The sequence below is a fragment of the Cotesia glomerata genome, linkage group LG3 (assembly GCF_020080835.1).
Source record: "Cotesia glomerata isolate CgM1 linkage group LG3, MPM_Cglom_v2.3, whole genome shotgun sequence".
NCBI lineage: Eukaryota > Metazoa > Arthropoda > Insecta > Hymenoptera > Braconidae > Cotesia > Cotesia glomerata.
In genome coordinates, this window is record NC_058160.1 from 7,462,967 (window position 1) to 7,486,715 (window position 23,749).

At 27.9% G+C, this 23,749-nt stretch overlaps 1 protein-coding gene across 2 annotated transcripts in view; it reads right to left on the reverse strand.

Annotated features, from left to right (window-relative positions):
- The window catches only part of LOC123261025 (trissin receptor-like), a 54,633-nt gene extending 33,327 nt beyond the window's left edge, over positions 1-21,306 (reverse strand). The window contains exons 1-2 of one of the 2 annotated variants that reach the window (XM_044722493.1): positions 21,098-21,306; positions 20,798-21,001 (exon numbers count right to left, since the gene is read on the reverse strand). The gene's annotated coding sequence lies outside the window, so the exon portion shown is untranslated. Of the gene's footprint in view, positions 1-20,797 lie in introns of both variants that reach the window. The other variant, XM_044722492.1, reaches the window with a different exon arrangement.
- Between the last annotated feature and the right edge of the window lie 2,443 nt (positions 21,307-23,749).

Below are 23,749 nucleotides of genomic sequence, written 5' to 3' on the forward strand. Positions count from 1 at the left end.
AAAATCGATTGTAACAAAGTTTCTATAAGCTGTTATAAAATCGCCAGACTAAATGATTTCACTTGTTTTTTTCGTGAGCTTAAGATTTTTTTGGAAATGTTTAGAAACGTTTTGAATGATTAGTTTAATCTTTATCGTTTTTAGGTAAAAATTTCATTTGAGCCCAGATCAATAGATATTTTTTTTTTCATCTCGGTACTACTTGATGGGAAGAGATAGTACAACGTTCTAGAATCGAAGCACCATCAGTAGTGACAAAAAACAGTAGAGAAAAAACAGATTGAATTTTTAACTGTTTAACCCTATAAATGATTATCGGAAAGGTATTGAAGAAGTAAAATGTTGAGCTATGTTTATTTGAAAATTATTTTCCTACTTATTCACCCTCAAAAACATTCGAAGGGCATTTTTTATCCAGCTAGAATTAATTCGAACTATACTGGCAACAGCAGACTTTTCTATGGAATAAAACTGAATATATTGGTTAACTGACACGACGGGATTACTCTAGTAACTGCAACTATTTCAGCATTTCTTGAAATTGTTACTTTCATATTTACTGATTTATTGAAACACATTTACTTTTTTCTCCAAATTTATGATAAAGTTGATACATTTGTTCGAAATTTTGTTGTAACATTGTATTTTATGTAGTCGCTCATGACCTTGTTGTTTATAGCGACTTAAAATAACTAATAAATAATAATAAATTGTATTGTATATTGAGATTTTACAATTTTGATAAAACTTTACGTAACGATAAATTTTAGAATTTCAAATTTGATGATTTTACGTGATCGGAAAAATCACTAAAATTTTGTGATTATTTAAAAAAATTTAAAAGATTGAAACCTTTTTATTAAACTTTGTACACGAAAAAGAAACTACGGTGGTGACAGCGCTAACTTGAAGTAGATTTACCACACGTGTAAAATCTCCATTTAAGTTTCCCTGTATATATAAGTATACTCATAATATGTAGTGGTAAATTTTATTACAAGTTGGTGTTGTCCCCGCCGCAGTTTCTTTTTTGTGCAATTATTAATACATTTTACAACTTTCCAATCTAAGCTTTCTTACAAAAAATATAGCTAATATGAATAGAATTTATAATTTTGACTTTAATCTATTATAAAATTGTACTCTATATACTCTTTGTAATCGCCAATCCAATCCATTAACAAAATCCTTCGCTAGAATTCTCCTGTCGGTACAAATATATAATGATTTTTTTACGAATGGTTTGAGATTCCAGTCTAGTTATATTCGCTATTATTTAGATTAAATAAATAATTCAAGTATCAATAACTTTCCATTTATGCCTCAATAACACCTACATTATTTGAAAAAATTCAAAATAAATAAAACGCCAAAAGTTTTGGTAACCTGACTTCATCTTTGCTCATATAGATGGGGAAACTTTTTAATGTTTTCAATCATTTTTACAAACCAATGTACTCTTAATAGTCTTGTAAATTTTTAGATTAATTTATTGAGTTTTATGAATTATTAAGGAACTACGATTCTCTCCTTAAATTAAACATTACCGAACGCTTTTAAAAAAATGTTAGAGAAAAATATGTCTTTTAAGTTTCCTAAAAAAATTTTTTCGATTTAAATCCGAAAAATTAAGAATCAATGTAATAATATACTTTAATAAATTAAAAACATTATTTATACTTGGTAATTCATTGCTGTTTAAAATAAATGAAAAGATACCTTATACATTAAAGATATCCTGCTGATCCACTCCGCGTGAATACAAGGCCTTACATTCCCACAGCGTGGATTTAAGGGTCTTACATTCACGGGGTGAGGATTTACGAAATTTTTTTAGTTGCCCTTGAAACAATGATTTTAATTCATTATTGAAGAGTACTTTATAACAATTCGTTGTATCTCTTTGAAAAGTAAATAAGATCATCGTCTTTTTATAATCTTTTATTTTAAATTTCATTATCCTCTGACTAATAATTTTAAGACCGATAGTATTACCTTTGAATATAGTAGCCCCATTAAGTTTTGTTATTAATAATAAAACGTAGAATTTTAAAATTAAGAACAAAAGTATGATGCGCGTTATTTTCACTTCTAATTGAGGTGAAATTTAGCCTCGGGTATAAAAAAGCCTTTGGACAAAAAATATGATAAAACATACGAAGTATCTTCTTGTATTATAAACATTTGTAGATATCTCATTTCTTGCTAGAATAAACGGGTGGTGTTTTTTTCCGAGAATTTCCTTTATTTTTTTTTTGTTTGAATTTTTTCTTTTGTTGAAGAAATAATGAATCGTAAAGGTTTAATCTACATATCGGTACTCAGTTTATTATAGGAATCTCACGTAATTATATCTCCTACTACACTGAGAAAACAGTTTGTTTGGCTCAAATACGCAGATTTATTTGAAATAAATTAAAAATATATATTTAATGTTAACAAATTTCTTTTATTCAAATATATATTACTTTGAATCAAATACTACCTCGTTTTGGTTTATTTAACTGAATCGACTCATTTATTTCATTTAAATAAAGATTTGTTAACTATTAACAAAGCTCACTTTAAGTAAATTACGCTTGGTGTCGCTACGGCCGCCACTGTTTTTTCTCGACGTGATTTGTAAAAAATAAATAATGAAAATTAACTCAGTTTACAAATGTATTTTGTTTAATTTTTGTAGAAATAAATAAAATAAAAAAAAAAAAAATATATATATATGCTTGGAAAAATATGTATTGAAATAGTTAACTATGATAGACATTAATAATTATGATGCTGAAGTTAGCAGACAGCTGTCAATTTTTTGTAATTTTTATTACAAATCAACGATAAAAAACATATTTTAATGCACTTGTAATTTTTTTTTAATTTTTAGACGTGGAACTTTTTAATTAAAATTTTTTCGTGATAATTTTATTATTATAAAAGTCCTAAAAATTGACAGATGCTGTTAATTTATGAAAATTAAGTTAGCCGTCATCTAAAAATTTTTAGAATTTTTTTTATTGAAAAAATTGTTACAAAAGAAATTTTTTTAAAAAACTTCATTCGTAAAAAACTTGAAAAATTATAAGTGCAATTTTAAAAAAAGTTTGGAAAATCCAAAAGTGCACGCCTCATAACGCTCATTCATTTTTTAAGAAAAAATAAATTGTGTAACTGATAAAAAAAAAGAAAATTATAATTAAGTAATTTCTTACAGAGTATTTTTTTTTTTTTTAAATATCAGCGCCCTTTTTTCTTGTTATATGCGTACGCAGTCTAAAAAAATCTAGCTTTATCAAGTGGCGCCATAGTTTTCACGTGACAAATAAGAAAAATTCGTTTGTCTTTGTACGGTTATATCGTAATAAATTTTAATAAAAATTCAATTTAAAAAAAAAATACGTAAACTAGGCTACTGATATGAAATACGGACCCAGTTCATCGCATTCGTAAACTAATAAAAAAGGTCCGGTCTTGAAATATCAATTTGTTCGGGAGTAATCATTGGTACATCCAAAATGGGGTGACATCCGGACGTCCACGTAAAATTTTTTTCAAAACGTTTTTTTTTTCAAAATAGCTACATGAAATGATTTTAGAAAGTAAAAGATGGTTTCATTTAAGTGTTTTCTCCGTGTACATCTACTTATATTATTGTATAAGTGTAATATGGTTGTGATAGAGACATTTAAAGATCACAAAATTGCTTGACCTTGACGAGTCGAGTATAAAGCACAACCTCACGCGCTTCGCGCTATGAGGCGTGCAAAATATTTTCTAGATCTAATTTAATAAATAAAAAAAAAAAAATTTTTAATTAAAAACGTCGACTAACTTTATAGTATTATTTTTTAATTTCAGTATAATTAATAATTCCAAAAGAATTGCCCATTTAACCCCAAACGTTCGATAGGTCTACTTTTACTACTTTCCTAACCTAAAACTAAAAATCATTGTTTTGAGTATATTCAAACATACCATTTATTTATAGTTAACAAATCTGATTTGGTTGAAATATATCATTGTTAGCACCAAAGAAATATTTGTTAACGATAAACATATCTGGATTTCATTCAAATATACTGTAACTTTGTCTCAAATAAATCAATTTATTTGTATCAAATAAATATTTCTTGTGATATTTAAATAAGATATTTATTTATAGTTAATGAGCCTCATTTCATTTAAATGAACTGTTTTCTCAGTGTAGTTCTTACGTTCTCACTTATCATTTACCACTAGCTTTCATTATCACACTTCTTACGCTGTCATTTTTCTCATTTTTATTTACTTTTATTTAGTTTTTTCAGTTATTATTGTGCCTATGAGCGTCTCACTGTACAATATTTGTACAAAGACAAAGACAAACCTAGTTTAGTTGACTCATATATAGCCGAGTGTTGTTACCTTAACATCTCCCGAGTTTAGGATTGCGTACTGAACAATTTTTTTCTTTACCTATCCTTCCATTATTCGACTTTACTCGTCCGTATGCTGGATATTGTTAGATAGACGTGCTGAGCGTTCTCAATCAACGAAAAGCATCAAATTTTTTTTTCTTTAAACATAATTTTTATATTCAGCTTTTTTCAGATAGGGATTATTTCTTCGTTCGTCTGTTCGAACTTGATTTCTTTTATTATTTTTTTATGAAATAATTTGTTGTATTTTTATTCTAGGTGAGTAGAAAATAAATTTAAGATTGGGCATCGAATAATTTTTTTTTCATTTATTGTGAAAGAAAATGATAGTTCGTAATAAGTTTTGACGCCTCGATTCGTTATTATTTCTAGACACTAAAAGAAAAAGAAGCATCATCTTTTTTCTTAGGAACAAAATAATTTTACGATGATTTTATTTCTTTTTATTGAAGTTTCTCTTATTCCACTTTTCATTTGAAAACTTTTTAATTTTATAACCCGTCAGCGAATCAGCTCTTGAGCATGGTAATTAATGATCTGGCGATCTTTTTGTAAAAATTTAACGTTCTAAAAATATATTCGGCAATATTGATACAAGTTATTCAAGATCATCCAAGTATGAATATTAGGGTGTTTCAATTTTAGGCGACTTTTTTTTTTCAACGAAAAAACAGGCTGAAAACCTGCATGAAGGTGAGAACAGAAGACTTTTCAAAGCGGAGCTCTTAATATTAATATTTAGAGGTATCTGTCCCTAATTTTTCATTTCCCATTTAAATAACATAGGAAAAAAAATTCTTTTTTTTGTTTATTTTTCTAGCTCGGCATACGCACCTCATATAAATAAGTCCATAGCATATTCTTGTAGAGAATTTGACGCTATACAAAAAAGGTCTCTTACACTTTTATCATAAAGACAGCCGTTCTAAAGTTATTCAGACGTAAACTTCTAAATGTATAAAATTTTGATTATTCAAATATTAAACTAATAGAAATTAATTTATTACTGTCTTAAAAATTATTTTTATATGGAAAATTGGTTTTGATGCGCTAACATTTTTATAAAGCTAAAAAAAAAATTACTTATGTATCAAATTTTTTTCTTCTTTATTTCATTTACTGTAAAAAAATAATGACTCGAGTTTAATGAATTAAATTTTTAAAAATTTTCACGGAATTATCAATTTATTACTCTACACGGAGGGAAAGATAAGTTTGGAAAATCAGAAAAGTGCATGTCTTATAACGCTCATTTATCACAAAAAAATCTGGAAAACGGTTGACCCTAAAGGCCATCCCTGCAACTTCCGCTAATTCCATATATAAGCGCTTAAAATTGCACTTATGAGATTTTTGAGCTCTTCAAGTCAAAAGTCTGATAAAAGTTTCGATTATTCGTTAATTCATTCAAGAGTTATTGCACTTCGAAAGTTTAAAAAATAGTGTTCTTTGAAACTTTTATCAGACTGATTAATAAAAAAAAAAAAGTTAATAGTTTGTCGTATATCTTAAGTTTCAAGAGCAACTTGATCAATCGAGTTTACGGTCGAAGAAAATCTGAATTTCAGTAAATTAGTAACACATCACGAAATATTTTCTTTTTTTTTATAACTTTTTTTCAGAGAATTATTTGGCCTCAGCATTCTATTGTAATTTTGGTACCAATGCCAATATTAAAATTATATTGAACATATAATTTAAAGTATATTTTAAATTATACTGAAAAATACATTCTTCTTATACTATTTATAATATAGTGTTCATTATAATATGTACGATATATTTAATCATATATAGCTGAAAATATAATTGAAATATATGTTATGAAAATAACATCAATACATAATACTACATATATCATTATTGTATATATGAAACGGCAAAATTTTGCATATGGGTCCTTATATAATCACATATATTTTTATATATGTAAAATATAATTTTTTGTATATGATGAAGGATATATAGCTTTTTCATACGGGTATAGTTGTTTAGAATAAAATACAATAACATCGTGTTACAATTTGGGAACAAACAAAAAATTTATTGGCTCTTAAAATTGAAAAGTGAGCTTTGAAATTTTTTGTAGCTTAAAGTATTGTTTATATATTATAAATGTACATCAATTGGCTCATAATATGAAACTTTTTGATCGTAAAGCTCGTAGACTATTGTATTTGTATTGGTTATCGATTTATGGCATTTTCTGTACAAAGGCAATGTATTTACGGAATCAAGTACCGTACAACGTGGGAGTCAAATATATTTTCTTTAATGAGATAATATTAAATTTAAATGATTACATTTTTATCTTTACAGACATTTTTTTTTTATCTGAAGAAAGTCTGACAATCTCACTTGACTAAGCGATCAATCTTAATGATACTTTGTAAATGTCACAGTACTCATTTTTTATGTAAATTCTCAACATTCGAAATCTGCTTATAAGATTACTCACGAAATATAAATAAATAGTACATAAATTAAAAATAATTTTAAGTTTACATTTGAACTTCCCTTCTTAAATTCCCTCAAATTCAAGCATACGAAAATCCTCACTTCACACTCAGGTATTATAGAAAATAACAATATTATTATTGGATAAAAGCTCTTGAATGCGTTACCATCAAATATCACACTGTCAGAAACGTTTATTGAATTTTCGCGAAGGGTGTTTTTTACATTTTCCTATAACAGTTTTTTGAATGCCATTGAATAACTGTGTGTCGAAGCGTGTACACAAATGTGACCAAGGAAAAAATGATACATTTTTAGTAGATATTGTAGAGAAATTTAACTATTGTATTAATTCTCAGGAAATATTTTGTCATTTTCCGACTCAGCTGATAAGTTGTAACATATTGCAACCAGTGTAATAGGTCCCACAATTTTTAACAGATCTGAATGAACCTCGTTATACATATTCTCCAGATGGTTATCAAAGTCAAGTTCAAAGATGAGCTATAGCTTTTTTATTTATAAATCAATTAGCTTATTTAGAAACGGTAACAATTTGGAATTTTCCAAAAATTAAAAAATTCATTTTTTCAGTACTTCTTTTTCAAATAATATACATTATATTACTGATGTTATACATGTAACAACTCGTAAAATTTACGTAAAACGCATATGGAAGCTCATGGTATAAGCTTCAATTTTCATACCTGTATAGTTTTCTAAAATTAAAATTTTCCATATATTTGATGAAATTTAACTATTTCGTTCGTTTATGTGGTTTTACAAATTTTTAATTACGATAAAATCTAAATAGTAAATAGTATATTACACTATTAGGGCAGAAAGTTTGAGATTTCTGCACTGCGCGCTATGATGCCCGAGGCGTAGCCGAGGGCATCACGGCGCGCATTCAGAGCTCTCAAACTTCTGCCCGTGTAGTGTATACTATTTTTCTTTATAGCCGGTCGAAAGTACGTAAAATATTTCATGTACTGTATCAAAAAAAATTGATGCCTGCCCCCGACATTTGCGGCACGAGCGAAGCGAGTGCTGCTGGTCAGGGGGGGGGGGGGCAGGCATCAAATAAAAAAAAATTAAAAAACTTTTTTTTTTTAATTTTTAGATTAAATAAAACTGAAATTTCTTAAATTTAACAAACATAATAAAGATTATTCTCGGTTAAAAATAGAAAAAACGAGCTTATTATCTGAAAATTAACAATAATTAATAAAAATCAAATTAAATTGTTGTTACTGCATACATTTTTCTAAATAATTCATTAATTAAATAAAGTTGATCTATTTTACACACGTCACTGTCAAACTAAATCTCAGTACAGTACAACCTGGTTATAAAGTTACATCGGATGATCTACTCACTCTTACGACAGTTATATTTTTATCTATATCTCTATCTATATATGAAATATTTCATGTAAGTAGAAGAAAGAAAGAAATATAACCAAGTTGTATTGTACCATCAATCGTAAATGATCAGCGTAAACAAAACATAGTTAGTAACAAATGACTAATGTCAGTCGCGGTAGCGAAAGCATTTGCTCCCGCTGTTATAGAAGGCGAATGTGTAGCTTTACCAATGCACGAATCTTTAACTTTCTGCCACGAAATAGGTGCAAAAGATGCGTACTTTCGACCGAGATATAAAGAAAAAGTTATTCGTCATTGCGTCAATAAAAATTTTTTACTGTGTACTTATAATAGTTATATTTAAAATGTCTACTTCTAACTTTGAGATAAATGACTATAAAGAGCAAAGCTTTTTGATGAATAATCTCAATGAATAAATAAAATTTCAGTTTTATCCAATAATTTACTCATTGCCAATCGTGTATAATTTTTATAATAAAAAAAAAATACATTTCTTTTTCTTTTTAACTGAACGCCATAAAGTGAAATGTCCTAAGTAATTTACTTGATTTATTAGATTCACTTTTTAACTTTTAAGTGAACAAATTTGTATTGAAAGTATACAATTTTTTTCTCAAAAGATTATTAGAGGCTCAGATGGCACAGTTTGAAATATTTAGTTGCTTAATGCATATGTATTTACACCTAAATGTAAAAAAAAACTTATTGCGGTAAAAATAAACTTTAACAATTTACGTCCTTTCCTACCAATGTCAGTTAATCCCAGCAAATGTAAAATATTATTTATTACTATTATCATATTTTTATCAATGTCAAATCCACAAATGGAAAAGAACCGCGACGCGACAGACCTGAGAAATTTTTTAAATTTATAAGCCCAATAAAATATGTTTTATAATATCTTCCATATTAAATAATCATAATCACAATTGGAGCAAATGAAAACTGCCGACAAAATAAAATAAATAGTATATGATACTTCTGTCAAATTTCGTATATCAGCTGAGAACCTAACAACTGAATAAATAATCATATTACTTGTTAGCTTTCAAAGAAAAAACAAAAAAAAATTGTCAAATATATTATGTTATTGTTGATAAATATGTGTTATTACTATATGTCAACCACAAAACAGATTTATACACAAAGGATGAAAATACATGTCTACTCATCATAAAAAATATTGATCGAGTTACAGGTTTACAAGAATAAATCTTTTTTTTTTTTTTTTTTGCTGTATGACTTACGTGATTTATAATAAATATTTTCTGTATGTTGAATTTTTTTTTCGATTTAGGTGAAATATCGAAATCGTTTATTTAAGAAATTCCGAATACCCAGTTTTAAGCTAATCTGATTTTTGATATTTTTTAGTTATTTTCATACATATTTGTAAATCTGTGAAAAAATTTCTGATATGGCCATATCAAGCTGTAAATATGAAAATTAATAAAATAATTTTTCAATTTTTTACTTTGTCTAAAAATGTTTACATTATATAAAATGATGTACGAAATAAAGATAACTCCCTAAAGAGAACTTCCTTAAAAAAATAAAAATACAGTGAAGTCTCCCCAACTTTTTCATTCCGTAACTTTATTTCCCAACCATTTTATTCCACTAAAAACTTAACTCTCTTGTAAAGAGACGATTCAGCGATTAAGTATCCACCGTCGGAAATTTTCAACACTACTTTTGGTCAAAAAAATTATATATGGCTGTATCAGGCTTGAAATGGCAATATCAATTGATAATAATACATATCAAGTCACATAAGTCCAATTTCTATATGAGACCATATATGTGGTCGATTTAAAATTTTCTGATATGGTTATATAAATGATATATTGAGTCACATTAGAAAAATTTTTTTCTTTATACCTCGGTCGAAAGTACGTATCTTTTGCACCTATTTCGCGGCAGAAAGTTAAAGATTCATGCATTGTTAAAGCTACACATTCGCCCTCTATAACAGCGGGAACATAAAATGCTTTCGTTACCGCGACTGACATTAGTCATTTGTTACTAACTATGTTTTGTTTACATCAATTTTTTTTCGATGCAGTACATTAAATATTTTATGTACTTTCGACCAGCTATAAAGAAAAATAGTATACACTACACGGGCAGAAGTTTGAGAGCTCTGAACTGCGCGCAGTGCAGAAATCTCAAACTTTCTGCCCTAATAGTGTAATATACTATTACGGGTAACTAAATAAGATAGATAGATAGATAGATAAATGTTTATTTAGTCCTGGAGCCTAGGCTCCCTCAGGACCATCATCAAATAATACAAAATAGTACAAAATAATAAGTACAGTAAATACAAAGTAAATGATAATACAGTATCATGATGAAGTTCAGCAGTTCTAATATAAAATAATATAACATTAGTTTATAGCATAATAATAACGTAATGCTGTTAATATTTTAATTAATCATTACCGTGCAAAAAGTAATCACGGCACAAACTACGAAACATTTCGTAATTTTCGGCCCTAACAATCTCCACCGGCAACATATTCCAGATGCGTATGCCAAGAACAAGAAAGGAATTATCATACATACTACAAGTATGCTAAATTAATACTCGAAAGAAGATTTAAACCTGTCAAGAAAACCTGTGTTTGCGGGGTAATGCTCTCGAGGTCCTCACTACATTCGAACTACGTATCTCGAGAACCATAAAAATGGGTTTGAGGACAAGTTGACAACAAAGACGAGATCGAATGTTTATGAATCGTCGCCAACGGTCGTTGACGATAATGGGAAAGTTAGACATTCGACCCAAGACCGAAAGCACTACAGACGTGCCTTCTTCATGCTTAAATATCTAAAATATAATTTATTATTATATGTTATTTCTTTTTTAAAAAATAATGTTTTAATTAGGAATTATAAAATTCATGTCTTGCGGTTTTTTTTTATTGCATATAGTTTATAAATGTTGTCAATAAAAGGTTCGTATAAACTAAAAATTTTAACATTACTATAAAATTTTATACAATCACAGTGAGCATTTCCCATACGAAAGCTTTCATTATTCTTTAACTTATTTTAAATCTGTGAAAGTTTTTTAGTCACTTTAAATTATTTTAAGAAGTGTAAAATGAAAAAGCATAATCTAAAATGAAGTTATCATTCAATAGTTGCTAACCGATCAATTCAAGATTAACAAGTGGTTGAGCACGGATTGATAAATCTTTAAGGAGACAAGACAAGAAAGTCCATTTAACGATCTTTGATTGACCCCTACGTGATTTATGACTGATGTATACGGTAAAAAAGTTTATGAAAGGGATAGTAATAGTTGTGAATTGATCACCTCTTTATTGAGAAATTAGGTACCTCAAATTTATGAAAGTTTTCCAATAAACAATTTATACGTTCCTTACACTGCGAAATTTTTTTAAAACTACTGCCATAAACGACAGAAGAACAAAAAGAATTAAGAAAAAACCCAAAAATATTTTCAATTCCAAAAAAATATCCGTTTTTTTTTTTATAAATAAAGTTACGGAGTCTGAGACTATTTTAGTAAAAATGTCTCCGAAAGTAAATAAAATGTAAGAGCTCACGTTACTGAAAATACTTTATATTCAGGAGAAACGAATCCGTGAACAGAAATAGTATTGCAACAACCCATGCAGGAAGCCCCAGAGTTGAACGACGGGGCCATGCCTGGGACATTATTGGGAAGCCCATCTTGGCAAACCTATATTGTCCCATGCCCGGGCCATAACTGGGCAATCAGCCGTGGCCATTCCAATGACCATTACCCAGGTTTGGGCCAAGACTGAATAACCTAGCCTTGGCCAAGCCTAGCGTCACCTTAACTTAGGCCAAGTTTGAGTAACCTAACCTTGGCCGTTGGATGGTAACCCTAACATGGGCCAAGACTGGATAACCTAGCCTTGGCCAAGCCTACAGTCACCCTAACTTGGGCCAAGTTTGTGTAACCTAACCTCGGCTGTTGAATGGTAACCCTAACATGGGCCAAGACTGAATGACCTAGCCTTGGCCGTTGGATGGTAACCATAACTTGGGCCAAGATTGTATAACCTAACCTCGGCCGTTGAATAGTAACCCTAACATGGGCCTCGACTGAATAACCCAGTTTTGGACAAACCTAGAGACACCTTAACTTGGGTTTTGAAGTCTTTATATTCACGTGACATTGTAATATGGCGACCCAGACTTGGGCCAGGACTGGGAAACCTATCTTTGGCCGACGCAATAATCACCCGAGCGTTAGCCAAGACTGGGAAGCCTAGCCTTGGCTTTCGAATGGAAACCCAGACTTGAGCCAGAATTGAGCAACCTAACTTTGGTCATTTAATAGAAAATCCAAACTTAATTAATCATTAACTAACAGAATTTGGAACAGTAAATATTTATTGCTTAACCAATATTTGATAGCAAATGCTGAAATTGAAAATTTATTTTTTAAACAAAACAATTGTGTATCGTCAAAATTGATATGATCTTAAAAAAATTAAAATATAATAATTTACAGTTGAATTTTTAATATTAATAATTTTAAACATTAAAATTTATAATATGATATTAAAAATATATAGAATGATTTACAAAGTCTAAAGTAATATAAGAACTTGACTTTTGCTTTTTTTTAATTACTACACATTTGTAAAAAATAGATAATTTTCATCAAAACACAATATCAAATAACATAAATTATATAAATAATAAACCGTCACACTCCGTCACCATATAGATTTAGTTCATATGAATGATGAGATATATGTCAATTTATCGGTCGTACGGCATAGGGGTTAGTTATCGGTCTGGCAAGCGCGCGGCTTGGGTTCGAATCTCGGTTGGGGCAAATGCGAATTTCACTTTATTTCTCTAATTAGCGAAAGTTAGGTCTAAATTAAGAGTTAAGTCGTCTAAACTTGCGTTAGCTCTACATCAAAATTAAAATAAATCAATGACAATTAAAAATTTCCTTTTTTATCATTTCAACTAAAAACTACTCATTTTATACAAAATAATTTAACCGTTTCGTAGAATTTTACTATTTTATTTCAGAGAATTTAATTTATTCGAAATTGGGTTCTTAATACTAATTTGGTTTAATATTAAACAATTAGATTCTAAATATATTTTATAATCTACTTCTTTTAGTAAATTCTATAGTGGTAAATAAGTCTGGGCTTGCATTGGCTTAAAAACTTGGGCCAGTCTTAGTTAACAAACTTGGGCCAGTCTCGGTTAACAATCTTGGGCCAGTCTTGGTTATCATACTTGGGCCAGTCTTGGCAACCAAGCTTGGCACCCTGTTATCACTCCAGACTTCTACCAAGGCTGGGCCAAAGCGGGTTTACAAGCATGGGCCAGAGATAGACAGCATTGCGCTAAGCGTGGCCCATATCTGGCCCCGTCGTATTTTCCTGTATGGGAAATCAAGACTTACTACTACTCCTCTTTTCAACTCAGCCAAAAATATCTGAAGTAGTATCTCATATTAAAATATTTCAATTTGAAAAATTTATACGCAGTCAAATTGTTTTAACTATTAATTAATTATTCATAATTGTGTATGTGAGATTAAATTGAAAAGACTTTGAGTACCATTTTACACTAATAACATGATTTAATAATTTCAAGGTTTCTGTGAATAAAATTAAACAAACATATAAAGTATCCGAAATGACACTTTAGACACCACAAATCATAACTAAGAATAATGAAATTGCAGTAGTTAAGAATTTGAAGGTTATTTCAATCCACCTAAAAAATCTATATAGTAAAAAATGTTGTATAAAATCAATTCAATTTTTTTAACGTAAAAAAAAAATATTTTAGATTTAAATATCGCCACAAATGCATAAGAAACGAAAAATTTTAAATAAATAAGAAAAATGAAGAAACGTCGAGCTGGTGAGATAAGTAGTGTAATTATTTAGAATTTGAAAGAAATTTTCTTACACACAAAGGGTATGAAAAAAGACTAAATAACATTTTTTTATGTTAAAAATTAAGTAATACAAAAAAAGTGTTACCATAGCAGACAAAAAACTCAACATAAAAATTTTCAACATAGCCCGCTTTTGACACTAATACACAATATTTTTTACTGGTGTATACATATATGTAAAATATTTTGATTAATGTCACTTCAGGTTTTCATGTCATCCGAAAGATTTTCTGTTGAAAAGCCTAAATAATCGTTAAAGTTAAGTGTTGACTACGAATATTATCTAGAAGGGTAACTGCTTTAGAAACTACCACTATTATAACTTATAACTTATGAATTTATCGACACGAGAATTCGAAAGTCTATAAAACAAGTATTGATAGTAGAAGTAGGCTATTATAAACGGTCGTTGGCCAGGAATTCGTCTTATAAAATTTTTTTTTGATTTCAAAAATAATTCGTAAAAAGTACTTAATTATGATATATTAAATGTCGTTATTATTAACAAGGTAGTAGTCTGGTAACTTATGCCTATTTTCATGACTTCTTTGGAGGGTGGTTTTTTATAGGAAAATAAAAATGAATTATCTTGAATATTTAGAGTGTTTTTATTTACATATTGAAAATATAAAAAAAATTTATTTGAAAAAATTTAATAGTTTATTACTATTATTATTGTCACTCGAAGTTGGAACCTCAAAAAAAATGCACGTGGGTGGTCCGGGTTCTAACATTTTTTCTACTGAACCGATTGCTTTCAAATTTTAACAGGCTGTTATACACACTTATAGTTCTCGTCGGTACTAACGAGAATTTTTTTCACCCCCAACTTTTTATTTTACAACCCTTTCTTTGCTAAAATAAAAGGACTTTTTTTTTTCAAAGTCCGCCATTTTGTTATTTACCCTTGAAATTTAACTTCAGTAGTTCCGACCAGAATGACATGTCTATAGATTAAGAATAATCAAGAATATTTGATTTCAGATAACATCAAGAGCCAAAATCACCCGGGCCACCCACGTGCATTTTTTTTGAGGTTCCAACTTCGAGTGACAATAATAATAGTAATAAACTATTAAATTTTTTTTTATATTTTCAATATGTAAATAAGAACACTCTAAATATTCAGGATAATTCATTTTTATTTTCCTATAAAAAACCACCCTCCAAAGAAGTCATGAAAATAGGCATAAGTTACCAGACTACTACCTTTGCGAAAGATGTACTTTGAAATTTTAAAATCACAAATAACTTTTCCCGTAATGTTAGGGCTGAAGATTGAATAGAACTTTGGCTTGGGAAAAGTAAGCTTAAATCCACCTGTGAGCAAAGAGTATCAGAAGAATGTCAACAGCATCTACCGAAGTTTTCTGGTTTTCTACGGTAGTTTCGGAACAATCCAAAGCATTATAAGTTAGGCACAACGGCAACAAGGGAGTTTAGGATTAAAAGACGTAAAGGCTGAAAAAGAAGCTCCAAGATAATATACTTTATACTCTCCTTGTTAGAAGAGGAATCTAAGTAATGCAAACCCAGAAATATATTAAGATTTAATGATGACATGAATGCGTAAAATCTTTCAAAGCTTTTGATTCATAAATAATTCAGAAATATATAAAATAATACAGTTCTTAAAATAAAAAAAATTTACAATTTAAAATCAAGTAACTTTAAGTAACAAGACAAATAAAATAAGTATTAAGAGTCGGGTATTGTTTAACTGATACCTTTTTTATTATTCTACTTTAGAATATCGTAACTTTCACATAAATACATATTTTAATTTCAATGTAAATTTATAAAAATTCAAGAGAAATGATTTAAATGATAAAGAGGATATTATTGATAATATTTTTATTGAAAAAGAAAAAAAAACATTTTTTTATTTATTTTTTACTTTATTTCTGTGATCACGATTTGTTTGAATACTCGTTAATTTTTTCTGAATAATTGATTAGCATTTTAAGCTTAATGAAGATATAAAGTTACAAAGCTTGTACTTAAGTCTAGCTTAAGAGTCTTACGGTAAATCAATAGGATCTTACTATAATAGAAAATTAATATGAACTAACTTTATTACAATAATAGGATAGAAAAGATAAACCTCATTATCGTTTTTTAATTGCATAGTTAACTAATAGATTCCAGTGCTTTTTTAGTACTTTACTGATGTACTAATTTGTGATATTGTTCTATTAAGTTGAAAGCTCAGGATAAAAAACCATCTCAAGTCAAAACCCTATGTTATCATATATTTCTCCACCATATAAACATACGAACAACTATATTTATCATTATACAATACCATGTAGGACTTTAAAATTTTTCAACCCTTCTATTTAATACCTTGTACACATTTTTTCTATACTCGATAAACTATGTCGAATTTCGTCAAGTTAACTCAAGAACTAATAAATTTTTTATTACAATCAACTGTCCTTTTGAAAATCACTAAAATGTGAGCTAAAACACATAAATTCTATTTAATTAACACATTATCAATATATACACAAGCATAAACGATTAATTCATTTCTGCATAAAAAATTATCTCTATTAAATATAAATTGATTCCAGCATTAAAAAACTGTGATTAAAGTAGATAAGGGTGGAAATAAAATTCACATTTACTCTGAAATCATTCTACAAAAAAAAACTCTATTACTTTATGTGTGGGATGATTTTTCTCAAGCTTTGGAATTCTGAGTGATAGAAGCCGGAGTAAAAATCCACTCTCGTTTTTTTTAAACTGCACTTTTATTTATCATCGATAAATTCTATGTGATAATCGAATATGATATACGGGAAATATTTTTATTATAAACGAAGAAGCTTTTAAAATTTTGCCGGTAGAAAGCCCTTTAATATACTTTATGCTTAATAATATATTTCTATACCAATTAAAAATCAAATAACAATAATAATCATATCCCGGGTCGAAATTTAAATCGTAGATTCAACGTATTGAACGTTTAAATCGTAGGTTGAGCGTATTAGACGTTGAAAACGTAAGATCAACGTATTGAACGTTGAAATCGTCATTTGAACGTAACGGACGTTAAAAACGTATATTGAACGTACCCAACGTATTATAAATATGAAGAGAACCAATAATGGGTGAAAATAGTAATATTAATACTACTCAAATAACTACACATTTTTAATTTTCTTAGCAGGAAGTTGAAAATTTTATTTTTTTTTTTTTTTGTAAAAATCCAATGGTACAAAATTTTATAAAATTGGATAAAAAGTTATCATTTTATATACAGATTTATGAGGCCATTTTTGGTATAAAATCGTATGAATGATATTTTATAAAATTTTACATAATTTTGGAAACCATTCCGAGGGTAAAAAATTTCGATAAAGCATTTCCGTCAAAAAAAAAAAATGGTAAATTCAAGCTAAGAAATGTAAAATCTCCCTAACAAAACTAAAAAAAATTTTTTTTTGTTTATTTAGGTTTCAACATGTGTAGTTATTTGAGTAGTTTTAATATTACTTATTTTCACTCATTGTTGGTTCTCTTCACATTTATAATAAGTTGGATACGTTCAACATACGTTTTTAACGTCCATTACGTTCAAATGACGATTTCAACGTTCAATACGTTGATCCTACGTTTTCAACGTCTAATACGCTCAACCTACAATTTGAACGTTCAATACGTTGAATCTACGATTTAAATTTCGACTCGGGATCTTATATAAAATAAAATATTCTAAATTTTCTGTTACAAATAACTGGTGAACTGTATTTATCATAAATATAATTCGTTCATGATTACTTGTAATATCTTATCAACTTCCAGAGTAATAACACAAAAATAGTGAAGTTGCATTCATAGAGACTGATTAAATTTATCTCAACAGAAATATGTAATTTGAAATATGTATAAGTACGTTTCATGCAAATAACGGCAAATAACTTAAAAATAATATAATGCATTCATACTAATATGACTTAGTCATTCACTCACTCAATCAATTTAATTGTCTTTTGTTATATATGTGTACGTGAATTTAAATAAATATTTTGTAAGTTACAAGTTTGTACTTGTATATAAATGTACATGAAATTGTAAATACGAATATAACTATTATTAAAAGTTATACATTTGAATGTCGTATGGATACAAGTGCTTTCGTCATTCATGAAGTGTTTATGTAGACGGACATAAACGAGTCTAATATGTTAATGTATTTGAGACGATTATTACTTTTTTTTATCTATTCCTGTTCAGTCCGTATAAAGTTACAAATTAAATAAGGAACGTTGATACTATTGCCTATCAAAACATTCGTTTTCATCATCAATTTATAAAAGTTATTTGTTTTATTTCCAATGGGAATGAAAAGTAACAGCATTCTGCGATTAACAGATAAAAAGTGAAGTATTTTATATGCGCGTCTAAAATCTACGGAATTCAGAAAAAAAATTGGAAGAGTCAATTTTTCAATCCAAAAATTTTTTTTCGCACAATAAATAAATCGCAATTAAATTTTTTTGTTTTTTTTTTTTAAGAATATCTTCCTAAATTATTCTATTTTATTTAACTACTGGTAATTTATTGCAAAAGTAAGCTTTCTTCTAATAATAATGCGTAACTTGGTCTTAAGTCTCAAGAGGTCAAAAAAAAAAATTGATCGATAACTTACTTTTTCGATTTCTTACAGTCAAAAAAGAGGTAAAGTTTCAATTCTAAACAATTACCCAAATATTTATTTATCACTTCATTAGCACCAAAAGCTCTCATCCCTTTTCTGTTTTTACGGAATGACAAAAGCACTGTAATTTTACTCTCAGAAAAAATTAGTTATCATAACTTATCAGTGATAAGTTATCACTAAAGACAGGAATGAAAAGTGATTTGCTAGAGAGAAGAAAAAAATCTTGGCCAACACAACGAAATAAAATTATTTTAGTTACAGTAAGAAAAATCATATTGTTGCAACAACAAACGAGATTGTTCTCAAGAAAAAAATGAAGCCGGGTTGTCTCTAAAAGCCATCTCTGGAATTTTTCGCTTGGTCATTTTCGTCGTGCGATATCTTTAATAAATTACTGCATATTCTAAACTTTCGTAAACAATGACAGAAATTTAAAACTTAGGTTGTTTTTGAATGAAGAAGATTTTACATACGGGTTGGAATGTCCTAGTTTCAAGTTTCTACCCTGCCCGTCGCTTCATTTCTGTAGAAATTATAATTATATAATTATATAATTAGAATTATAATTTCCATCCTGTTTCGTCAGAATAGCACCTGTTAAGCCTTGAGAAAACTAAGTTGACAGTTGAAATATACGCTATTGATCTGAGAATTTCTCGGTTTGACTGAATACAGAAATTAAAAATCAAAAATTTAAATTTTAATGCTTTTTAATAAATGATAATTAATAAAACTACCAGTTTAAAATAATTTATGTTATTTTTTTACAAGTATTTTAATATTTTTCTGAAAAAAAAATGCAACTTTTATTAAAATGTGCTTTTTATGTTCTCTAAAAAAAACTGACAATAAAATCAATACTTGATTTAAAAAATAATATAAACGATGAGTGATGAAACAAGACATTTCTAGACTTTAGGCATTGTCTTACCCTTGTCTAAAATTTCTTCTTTCATCCCTTGTCACACAATATGCTATTGAATTTCCCTAGACGAAAAAAACTACTAAACTTCAAAACTTTTTTATAAAATGTATTAAATCTCCTAAAAGTTCCAACTGTTACTTCTAATTTGAAAATTTTTATAATTAAAAAAATGTTTTTTAAATTTTTATGTACATTCTACGCTTTGGTATAAAAATCATGTTTTCTTTTTTTTTTTTTTTTTTAATTATAAATAAACAAAGTTTTTATTCTTATTATCAACATATTGTTAACGGATAATTACTTTTCATTCCTTATCAATTCAGATAGTACCTCGACGGTTAAAATTATGTCACAATTACATAAATCTAATTTTTATCAAGCATAAAGTTATATGAAAACACATTCAAAGAGTCTAAAAGGAATTTAAATTTAAATAGATTTTAATTCTCGCATAGTTATTGAAGTAGAGCTTTTTTTATGGTGAGTTTGCATGAAAAATAGTCAGTTACTAAGTAATTCAAATGTTTGAAGAATGGAGCATTCTTTATTTTTTCTCGAGTAAATATCATTTTTATTTTGTTCCTTTTGTTTGGTCTAATTGTTTTTACTAAAATCTCATCCGCTTGATGAAAATATTAAATAATAATATCTTTTTTTTTTTTTTTTTTTTTTTGGATGACAGATTACTGATACTATGCAATACTTTATTATAAAAAATTGTATTAACCCGGCCTATGTACAAATGATATTATCATCTCTAAAAGTGCATATCTATGTATGTATTTTGTAATACTCTTAAATAAATAACCAAATAAATGAATGAATATGTACATTAATTTCAATCAAAAATTTTGATACAAAGATGTTGGATAATGTTTTGACTTTATTATGTAAAAAACTAAGTTAGTGTTTTTGAGTATTATCCACGACAGCTGCCAAATTCTATCTACAATAAATTTTAAGAACTTAATAGTCGTAGTATAATTAGAAAATTTAATACAAACTTACTTAATGTTATTTATAAATAATCTTGTTAATGAAGTGAGAGTTGTTTTTATAATTTTTCATTTATTCTTTTCATGTTTTGCATCTTGGTGTTTTTGTAATTAAGTTTAAACGGTTAAAGTGTGTATCTTTAATACCTAAGTCAATCGATAATAGAACTTTTGGCACAAGTTCAATAATTTTTTTAACACTTGAAATAGTAATCCACTTAAATTTAAATTGACATTACTTATTCAACAAATTTTAATAAAAAAATAAAAATTATCAGTTTTTAGTTATATTATTAAATAACAATTCGTGTACCGTAAAACCATTTTCACTCCACTAGATCGAACAAAATTTTCAAATTTCGATATTGAGGCGGAAAAAAATGTTATTTTTGCATTAATTAAAAGAAATTTTCTAAAATTTTATTAAAATTTGTCTTTCACTTTTTCGTTGATTCGAAATTTTCGGACGATGCACTGAATTAAGATCATCATGAAGAGCAAATCCTACTGTTTAGTAGCCGTTTCACGCGGTACTGCGATCTCTGCAACCGAACTCATTCTATTTTGACGTAAAAAGTTTAGAGACGCGCATGCGTTTCTAATCTATACTACTCTCTTGTGATTGTACAAAAAAATATTATCTCATCGACCCCGAAGGGCTCAAAGATCATAAGTTTTAAGAGTAGGTACATACAGTCATAGTGTTTATAGTTTAAAAAGAATAAAAAGTTTTATCATTTGCTATCTTGCTCTTGTTTCAATGCTTTTATACACTTTTCAAAGCTATTTATGCGTATTTTTATTGCTATAAATGTCACTGAATAGATATTATAGAAAAACACACTTTTCTCTAATTTTTTAAATTCTAATCGTGTTATTGCACAATCTAAAACCAAATTTACGAAAAAAAAAAATTTTTTTATAACATTATCGATATAAAATCCGAAAGTTACTTAAAACATAATAGTTGACCGTATTCTGGTTGCCGTTGGAAACTATTTAGCTAAATAATATATAAGTAGATCTATTGTACAAATAAAATCTATGTATATCATTGTTAGTGCCACTTATCGTGAGTGGGTGTCTTATATTTATGATATAAATATGTTTTTAATGATTTTTATTGTAAATGGAAGTTTTTTAATAAAATAATTTTTTTGAAGTTTAAAATATCATAATATATTTGGTAAATACATTACTTAAAACATGAACTCATATTCTGATTTCAAAGTACAGAGGAAAAGCGAGGAGAGGGACAAAACGGTGTACTTAAGGAAATACTAAGTTTTTAGGGACTAAAATACGCTGAATCTTATTTTTTTTAGTTGTTTGTATAGTAAAGAACAAAAATTTTCAACTACCGCCAAAATATGATTTTTATTTTTTGAGGGCAAAATGAGGTACCCTTTAAAAAAGTAAAAAAAAAAATTTATTTCAAATTGAAAAATCATTAAAAAAAAACATTTTCTTACCGACAAGTCGACGGAAAAACCTAGATAGATGAACAAATCACCAAAAGAAGAAAAATTGTTAGTTGAAAAAATAAACTCCTAGAAAAAATTAAGGCAGTAAAAGAAATTAAAAAATTTTATAACAATTTTTGACAGTTTTCGCTTAAGTAAAAATTAATATCGAAGTTAATAAAAAAAAAAAAAAGTACTTTTGACAAGGTTCTAGTTTTTGGTTCTTCTGGTCATAAATTTTTTAGAATTATAGTTCTCACACAATTTCAAAAAATAGCACGAAAAAAAAGATTTGTAATTTTTTGCATTCTCTTTCTTGGCTTTGAAGAAAAAAAAAATTTTCTAACGAAATTTTGGGGGTATCCCATTTTGCTCCCCTTCCCCTACTTCGGTCTAATATTAGTAACGAATATTTCAGACACATCAGTGCAAACTTACATAAAGTTATATATATTGTCGAATTACATAATTGCAATAATGTTTTCGGGTACTCTATAAACTTTGAAACAACTCATAGAGTTTAAGATTTCATATAATGCATTTGAAATTCAACTTTAACCCAATAAAGTACTTTTGGATATGTTATGCTTGGATGAAATTCAAATCCGAAAAGCTCTGAAACTGTAAGCGTCTTAAAAAACTTTAATTAAATTGACTGTTATAAGTTTTATCTTTTATCACAAAACTTCTGTAAATCAATTCTTTTAGGAAACTAAATCCATAGGCAAAATAGCAATTTTCAAGATAGTAATGATTAATGATATGCTTTTTTTCATATCTTAGAGATTTTAAATTTGAAACTTTAAAATCTTCTATCTTTGTTGGTTTTTTTTTTTTGACATGTTCATCATCAATAATTTACTTTTTGAAAGTTATAATCAATATTTCTAGTATAAGTAATCAAAGTAAATCTTTATATCTGTTATCAGAAAAATTAACGTTTCAGAAAATATATACTTTATGAGTTACGAGCAATGTAATTTTTTATTATACTTACCGCGAAAACTGAAACTCCAGCCATGATTTGCAAGAAGGAGTTAGTGCTTCTTCTTTGAGCTGTAATAAATGATTCTACGGCTAGAAAGGCGTATTCAAGCGGATGTTGAATTGTTCTACTTGTCTTTCATGATAAATGGAATACAGAGGAGGGTGGGGCACGATGGCCCCCTTGAGTTGGTTATTTCTTTTTGGGGTTTTTAACTATCAAATTCGTTTATTTTCCGTCTATTTCGAATAAATCAGTCGAAATTTTGCAGAAAACCAAAAATAGCATATTACACATCTAGAGCAGTAAAGTAAGAAATGTCTCAGATCACATTTAATTATTTTCCGAGGCGAAGCTGAGGTCAATAAACATGTGATTTGAGGCTTTCTTATTTATTGCTCATAGTGTGTATACTATTTTTTTTTGTGCACGATTCATACAGGATGGTCGTCGATGAGTCGAACTTAGAAATCAGGAAAGTATTCAAAACAAAATATTTTTTTCAACATTTTTAAAC